We start from the raw sequence: 8,406 nt of genomic DNA, 5'->3' as shown, positions 1-8,406 counted from the left end.
TTGTTTCTTCCTTTCCGATCCAGAAAACTTTTATAACCTTTCTTGTCTTATTCCATTAGTTAGGATTTCCAGTACAATGTGGAAAAGTAGTGCTGAGAGGGGACATCTTTGCTTTGTTCCTGATTTTAATGGGAAAGTTTCTCACCATTAAGTATGATGTTAGATGTAGGGGGTTTTGTAGATATTCTTTATCAAGCTGAGGAAATTCTCTATTCCTAGTTAACTGAGAGATTTTTTTAAAATCATGAATGGGTATTAATTTTGTCAAATGCTTTTCTGCATGTAATATGATCATGTGATTTTTCTTCTTTAGCCTGATGATGTGATGGATTACATTAATTGGTATTTGAATGTTGAACCATCTTTGGGTACCTGGGTTAAATTCCACTTGGCCAATGTATATAATTCTTTCTATACATTGTTGGATTCAATTTGCTAATATTTTGCTGAAGAGTTTTGCATCTTTGCAAATGAGAGGTATTGGTCTATAGTTTCTTTTCTTGGAATATCTTTGTCTGATTTTGGTATTAGAGTCATTCTGGCCTTATAGAATGAGTTAGGCAGTATTCCCTCTGCTTCTACTCTCTGAAAGAGATTGTAGAGAAGTGGTTTAATTTCTTCCTTAAATGTTTATTAGCATTCCCCAGTGAACCCATCTGAGCCTGGTGTTTCTGTTTTGGAAGGTTATTAATTATTGATTCAATTTCTTTAATATGTATAGGCATACTCAGATTGTCTGTTTCTTCTTGTGTGCCTTTTGGCAGATTGTGTCTTTCAAGCAATTGGTCCATTTCATCTGGGATTATAGGTATGGAGTTGTTCATAGCACTCCTTGATTATTCTTCTAATGTCTGTGGGATTTATGGTCATATTCCCCTTTCATTTCTGATATTAGTAATTTATCTCTTCTCTTCTTGTCTCTTCCCTCCCTTCCCTTCCCCCCCCTTCTGTCCTCTCCTCTCCTCCTTTCTCCTCTCCTCTTCTTTTCTTCAGTTATCCTAGACAGAGTCTCAGCAATTTCATTGCTTTTCCCATTGATTTTCTATTTTCAATATACATTCAGTAGTTTAAATTTCCCTATAAGCATTGTTTTTGTTGCATCCCACAAATTTTGATAAGCTATGTTTTCATTTTCATTTACTTCAATATTTTTTTATTTTATTTTATTTTTTTAAAGATTTTATTTATTTATGCAACAGAGATAGAGACAGCCAGCGAGAGAGGGAACACAAGCAGGGGGAGTGGGAGAGGAAGAAGCAGGCTTATAGCGGAGGAGCCTGATATGGGGCTCGGTCCCATAACGCCGGGATCATGCCCTGAGCCGAAGGCAGACGCTTAACCGCCGTGCCACCCAGGCGCCCCCAATATTTTTTTAGAGAGAGAGAATCCCAAGCAGACTCCATGTCCAGCACAGAGCCAGATGTGTGGCTCAATCTCAAGACCCTGAGATCATTACCTGAGCTGAAATCAAGAGTCAGACACCTGACTGAGCTACCCAGGCTCCCTTAGTTCAATTTTTTAACTTAATCTCCCTGAGGTTTCTTCTTTGTTCTATGTGTTATTAAGAAGTGTGTTGTTTAGACTGGAGAGATGGTGTAACATGTACTTACAGAAGTGGTTGTCTCCAGGATGAATCTTCCATGTGTCTGCCTCTCCAGTGTCTCTTACATTTTGGATTTTTCTCTTTTATTTCCATATATTTTTATACTCCGTAAAATATAAATACTTTGAAGGTAAGCCAATATCTTATTTATCTTAGTATTCCCTGCATCTGTCATAGGACCTGGCTATAATAGGGCTAATATATATTTGCTGAATAAGTGAATTCGGAATCTGAATACAAGCTCATTCCAGACCATGTAAAATATATTCCTACTTTTGAAAGGATTAAATGATATATAGATTCTGTAAGATAATTCAGTAATTATTTACCAAGAAAAAAAAGTGTGGGAGCGCCTGGGTGGCTCAGTTGGTTAAGTGTCTGCCTTCGGCTCAGGTCATGATCTCAGGGTCCTGGGGTAGAGCCCCCATCGGGCTCCTTGCTCAGTGGAGAGTCTGCTTCTCCCTCTGCCTCTGCCCAACTCCCACTCATGCTTGCTTTCTCTCTCTCTCAAATAAATAAAATCTTTTTCAAAAAAGTGTGTTGTTTAGTTTCCAAGTACTTGGGGATTTTTCTAGCTATTCTGTTATTACTTTTTTTGGAAATTTTTAAAATTTTTAAAATTTTTGTTCTGTTACTAATTTCTATTTTAATTCCATTGGAGTCTGAGAGCAGTTGTATGATTTTTATTCTTTTAAACTTGTTAAGGGGTGTTTTTGTATTTTATGGCCAAGAAAGTGGTCTACCTTGGTGAATGTTCCATGTGAGCTTGAGAAGAATATGTATTCTGCTCTTATCGGATGAAATGGACTATGGATGTCCATTATATCCAGTTTATTGATGGTGTTATTGAGTTCAACTGTGTCTTTAACGATTTTCTGCCTGCAGGGCCTGTCCATTTCTGATGGAGGGGACCTTGAAGTGTCTAACTATGACAGTGGATTCATCTATTTCTCCTTGCAGTTCTCTCAGGTTTTGCCTCACATCGTTTGAGTCTTTGTTGTCAGGTACATACACGTTAAGAATTATTATGTTTTGGGGCGCCTGGGTGGCACAGCGGTTAAGCATCTGCCTTCGGCTCAGGGCGTGATCCCGGCGTTATGGGATCGAGCCCTCACTGGCTGCCTCTCTGTCACATAAATAAATTTTAAAAATCTTTAAAAAAAAAAAAAAGACCTCTCTCGCTGGCTGTCTCTATCTCTGTTGAATAAATAAATAAAAAATCTTTAAAAAAAAAAAAAAAGAAAAGAAAAGAAAATTAAAAAAAAAAAAGAATTATTATGTTTTGGGGGCACCTGGGTGGCGCAGTCGTTGGGCGTCTGCCTTCGGCTCAGGGCGTGATCCCAGCGTTCTGGGATCGAGCCCCACATCAGGCTCCTCCGCTAGGAGCCTGCTTCTTCCTCTCCCACTTCCCCTGCTTGTGTTCCCTCTCTCACTGGCTGCCTCTCTGTCACATAAATAAATTTTAAAAATCTTTAAAAAAAAAAAAAAGAATTATTATGTTTTGTTGAAGAATTGACGAGAGGGTTCTTTTTAATTGCGTGTTTTTAAACTAAACTTTTTACTTTCTGAAATAATTGTAGATTCACATGCACTGATAAATAATATAGAGAAATCCCATGTGCCCTTTATCCAGTTTCCCCCAATGGTAACATCTTGCAAAATTATAGTGTAATATCACAACCAGGATATTGATACAACTGCAATCCACTGATCCAAAGCATGTCCCTCGATTTTACTCATACTTATTTGTGTGTGTGTGTGTGTAGTTAGCTCTGTGTACTGTAATCCCACGTGTAGGTTCATGTATCCACCACAGTCAAGATAAAGAACAATTCCATCATCACCAATATCCTTCAAGTTGCCTTTTTATATACACACCCACCTCCCCTCTCTCCTCCTCCTGCCCCAGTCCATAGCTTCTCATTCCCTAATTTTGTCATTTCAAGAATATTATATAAATGGGTAAAGGATCTGAATAGATATTTCTGCAAATAACATGTACAAATGACCAGAAACCTCAACATCATCGGCCGTCAGAGAAGTGCAAAGCACAGCCCTATCAGATAACACTTCCCACCTGCAAGGATGGCTATTATCACAAAGACAGTGTTGGCAGGGATATGGAGAAATTGAGACAGTGAAATGATGCAGCTGCTTGAGAAACAATCTGGCAGATTCTCAAAAGATTAAATATACAGTGATCATATGACCTAGCAATTCCACTCCTAGGTTTATGCCCCAGAGAAATGAAAACCTATGTTCACACAAAAATTTGTATATGAAGGTTCATAGCTTTACCGTAGTAATCAAAAACTGGAAACCACTCCAAGGTCTATGAACCGATAAGTACATAAACAATTTGTGGTGGACCCATATGACTCAATACCACCTCTCAGTAAAAGGGAAGACGCTATTAATACATGAACTAGCCTGTATTAATTTCAAAATATACTGAGTAAAAGAAGATAAGTCCCAAAAAAGAGCATATACATACTGTATTATTTCATATATATATAATTCTAAAAAATGCAAACTAATCTATAGTGACAGAAAACAGATCAATAATTTTTGGGGAGTGGATAGGGGAATAAGTAGGAAGGGAAAAAAGGATTATAAAAAGGATGATGGCTATGTTCATGATCTTGACTGTGGTCATGGTTTCATAGGTGTGTACGTATGTCACAACTTATCAAAGAGTATACTTTAAATACATATAGTTTATTATATTTCAATTATATCTCAATGAAGTGTCTGTAAGTACACCCTTAAAGAGCATACTTCTTTTTCTTTTTTTTTTTAAGATTTTTTATTTTATTATTTATGTGACAGAGACAGCCAGCGAGAGAGGGAACACAAGCAGGGGGAGTGGGAGAGGAAGAAGCAGGCTCCCAGCGGAGGAGCCTGATGCGGGGCTCGATCCCAGAACACTGGGATCACGCCCTGAGCAGAAGGCAGACGCCCAATGACTGCGCCACCCAGGCGCCCCTAAAGAGCATACTTCTAAAAACCCCTATAATCATACAAATTCCTCTTCTTCCATGTTCTCATTTCTTTACACGTTTGTGTTTTTGCCTCTGAAAATCAGAATGTTTTACTTTCTCCACTTCACACTATTTCAATGATTATTTCTTAACTTACCCTTCATTATCATCTTTTTCAGGTTCTTATTTTTTTAATACATGAACTTTTACATTAAAATAGAAAATACAAGCAGAAACGTGCACAAATTAGGGGTATACATCTCAATGAATTATCTCAAAGTGAACACACCCGTAAGACCTTGCTTTGAAAACAAGGATCTCTGTTTTTGAAGGGTAGTATTTGGGGTTGAACAATCCACTGTGCACTGTCAAAGACAAACGCAGCAGGGCGTCAGGCAGAACGGTGAAAACAGATTTTCTTCAGGAACTACGTACAGTGGAGGAAAGAGCTGAGCGCCATTCTGACATGTGCAGAGGTGATGGGAGGGTTTTAAAGGAAGACAGAGGGAGCAGCGAGGGGACAGAATGAACAGAATCAGGGAAGGGAAAATTACTAAAACCTGGGTGAGCTTCTTTGTCTGTGTGAAAGCCATCTGGGCTTGTTAACTACTACTTACTGAAGTTAGCTTCCTACCCACCCACAGAAACTAGGAGACAAATGGCCTATTTTCAGGTGTTGATTGAAACAAACCGTAAATGCTTTTGGCAGCCTTGAGTTTTGTCAGGCAGGCACCTTAGAAACTGTTAATGTCGGTTCACATTTTTTACAGCCAAGGTTGCGGCTGAGTCAAGAAGAGGGCTCAAAGGAGGCCGGCCAGAGTTTGGTCAGGGAGGAAATCTTTGCCAGCACAACTCTCCCACAGATTGAAGTGCTTTCAAAATCATCCTGGGTCCCCTTCTACTGAACATCATGGATCCTTTTCCCTTTCCTCCAATTAGGATAAGAAAAAAAAAATAGCTCAGTGCCTTTCCAAATGCCCCATCCCATGAAAACCACTACACTAGATAATGTCTAATATGCCTTTGAGCTTTGCAGTCCTACAGTAATACCACAAGCTGTTTTGTCTCTGTTGGAAGATAGAGCCAAAGAAACAGGCTGAAAAGACAGTATGCAGAAATGTTGGACAGGGAATGGAGGATGTAGGAGGTTGTGGCCCTTCTTCCCCTGTAAGTCTTCCCGTCAAATGCATACTCCCTTGCCTGAATCACGTTGCACAAATTCCCAGGGAGCAAAGCAAGGAAATGGTTGGACCCCGGAGCAAACCCTAATTCCAGTTCTTCCATTTGACTTTATTTCTGTAAGCAACTTTGCCTCTCTTAGCCTCAGTTTTCTTACTTGTCTGGGAGATAATGCCCACTATTAAAAGAACAAATGTGTATAAAGTAGCCAGCACATGATAAAGTCTAATAATGGTGAGCTCTCCTCCCTAAGGGGGTGAGATAGCCCGGTGCTATTAAGGTCTTCTCCCAGTATGAATTCCATTTTCCAGTGCGCCAATAGGATTCTCTCAAGCTCAAAATCAAGACCGACAAATGAAAACCATTAGAAAACGAAACTCTAGTAGCAGACTGCAGCTATTTTTCTATAAAAAGGACAATTTTACACTCATTCATATAAAGTTTTCAATACATACTGTTGAAAGCTTACCATGTGCCAGGCACTAGGGGTAACCCAGACGAAAGAGTCTGTACCCTGAAGGAACTCACAGATCACTGGCAGATCCAAAAAGTTAGGTCAAGTTGTACCACAGGGCTAAGTGCCACCAGAAGGGAATATAGGGCAAGAAGGAGGCAGGAAGGGAGCGGGTGACACCCTCCAGGGCAGGGTTTGCCCTGCAAACACTGGAGATGAGACCATTCCAGGAAGAAAGAAAAGTCTGTGCAAAGGCCTAGAGGCATCCAGCACCCTGTTTTCAGAGAACTGAGACCAGAGCCTTGGTGAGAAGTGGGAGGTGAGGGAGGTAGGAAAGGAGGGGGCATATTGTTAGCTGCCAATTACCAAGACCACTATAGCCCATTCAAGTAGGAAAGGAATTTACTGAAACATACTGGGTGGGATGACTGTATATTTTCTTGCCCCGTTTAAGAGGGAAAGGGCGCGGTTTTTAATTATGCCTGACAGCATAATGTGTGCAGGAGACACCCAGGGAGTTGTTAACAGGAGGGTGCTGCCTGAGGCTGGGAAATAAAGAGCACAGCCCCGGCCTGCAGTGTCCAGCTGGGTGCTGGACACTGGACGAGAATCCCCATCACTGCTGCCCAGGAAGCGCCCTTGACGGCATTACCAGCTTCCAGAAATGGGCACCTCTGATTGGCGGAGCCTACTTCACACACCTGCTACCAAGTGAAGGGAAACTAGGAAAATAAATACGAGGATACCATCACCTACTGGCTGTGAGGCTTTGGGCAAATTAGGTCACTTCCCCGTACCTCTATTTCCTCCTGTATAAGATGTAAAGGATAAGAACACTAGCTGCCTTGACAGTTGGCGTGATGTTGACATGAAATGGTGTGGAAAGAGCTTACACCTGTGCCTGGCACAAGATAGCACTATGTAAGATTGTGTGATTATTATCGTTATCCCTTAGGGAGGCAGCATTGATAAGATAAGAAATTGTCTCAAAGAAAGGAAGTGTTTTGAAGGGGCCCAAAGGAATGACAAATGTCCACTACTCCTTGATTCAGTGCTGAAAAATGTAACAAAATGAATTATTCCGCTCATTTCTTTATTCAATAAAAATGTCAGTGTCTGGAGAGCCTGGGCGGCTCAGTTGGTTAAGTGTCTGCCTTTGGCTCAGGCAGGTCATGATCTTGGGGTCCTGGGATCGAGCCCCTGCGTCCGACTCCCTGCTCAGCGTGAAGTCTGCTTCCCCCTCTCCCTCAGCCCCTCCTCCTGCTCATTCTCTCTCTCTCTCTCTCAAGTAAACAAAGAAATAAAATATTTTTTAAAAGTTGGCAGTGTCCATGGGGCTGACGATACAAATAATGCCTTATCTTTTCATTTACATAAATCAAATCAAGTTTAGTGGAAGCTCCACCCATCAAGATTGGTAAAAAGCACTATATTGACCTTCTTTGTGGGGGAGGGACTTCGTACACTTCCTTAGTATTAAACAAGAGCCCCAGAAAGTCGTGGGGCCATGTTGATGGCCCTCTGTCTGTGGCTGTTGCTGCTGTGGTGCTCTGTGGGGGTCCCCAGGTCTATGGAGGCTGCTTGCAGGTGGGAATCCTCTCTGGATACTTAGCCCTATCAGCATCCAACATAGTCTGGAGGTCTTCCCTGAGCTTTGCAAAGCCATGGGTTTGGGAGGCTCTCACTTCATGTACACAGGCAACCATGCCTTCAAGGGGCAGGCTCTCTAAGGCTCTGCCGGCTGCATGACCCAGACCCAGGGCCACACTTGGAACTTGCACCAACCACTATTCTCCTGTGGGCTTCCTATCCCTCAGCTGCTCCTGGTGGTGAGCGTGAGGGTGAGGGACTGGAAGGAAGAAAAAAGGAGATGAAAGCAAGCAAGCAGAAGCCCCCATTCAACCCCTGCCATGGCCTCCATGCAAGACACAGCCTGCCCAGCTCCTGGAGAGAGGCTGTTGAACCGCACTCAGCCAAGGAAATAGTACCTAGAGCAATGGAATATTCCCTTGATATTATGCTACTTTCATAGTGAGATGTGGCTGAAAAGGTTTTGGACCAGACAGAGATGTCATTAAAGTTCCTTTCTACCCAGCTGGAAAGGTATTTGGTTCAGCAAAGTAGATAGATCGCTGGGAAAGACAAAACCTTCTGTGTATACTTGGGTGGGTTGAGACCTGTTGGACAAC

This window comes from Ailuropoda melanoleuca, chromosome 5 (genome assembly GCF_002007445.2).
Source record: "Ailuropoda melanoleuca isolate Jingjing chromosome 5, ASM200744v2, whole genome shotgun sequence".
Classification (NCBI taxonomy): Eukaryota; Metazoa; Chordata; class Mammalia; order Carnivora; family Ursidae; genus Ailuropoda; species Ailuropoda melanoleuca.
Note: the sequence above shows the minus strand (reverse complement) of the source record.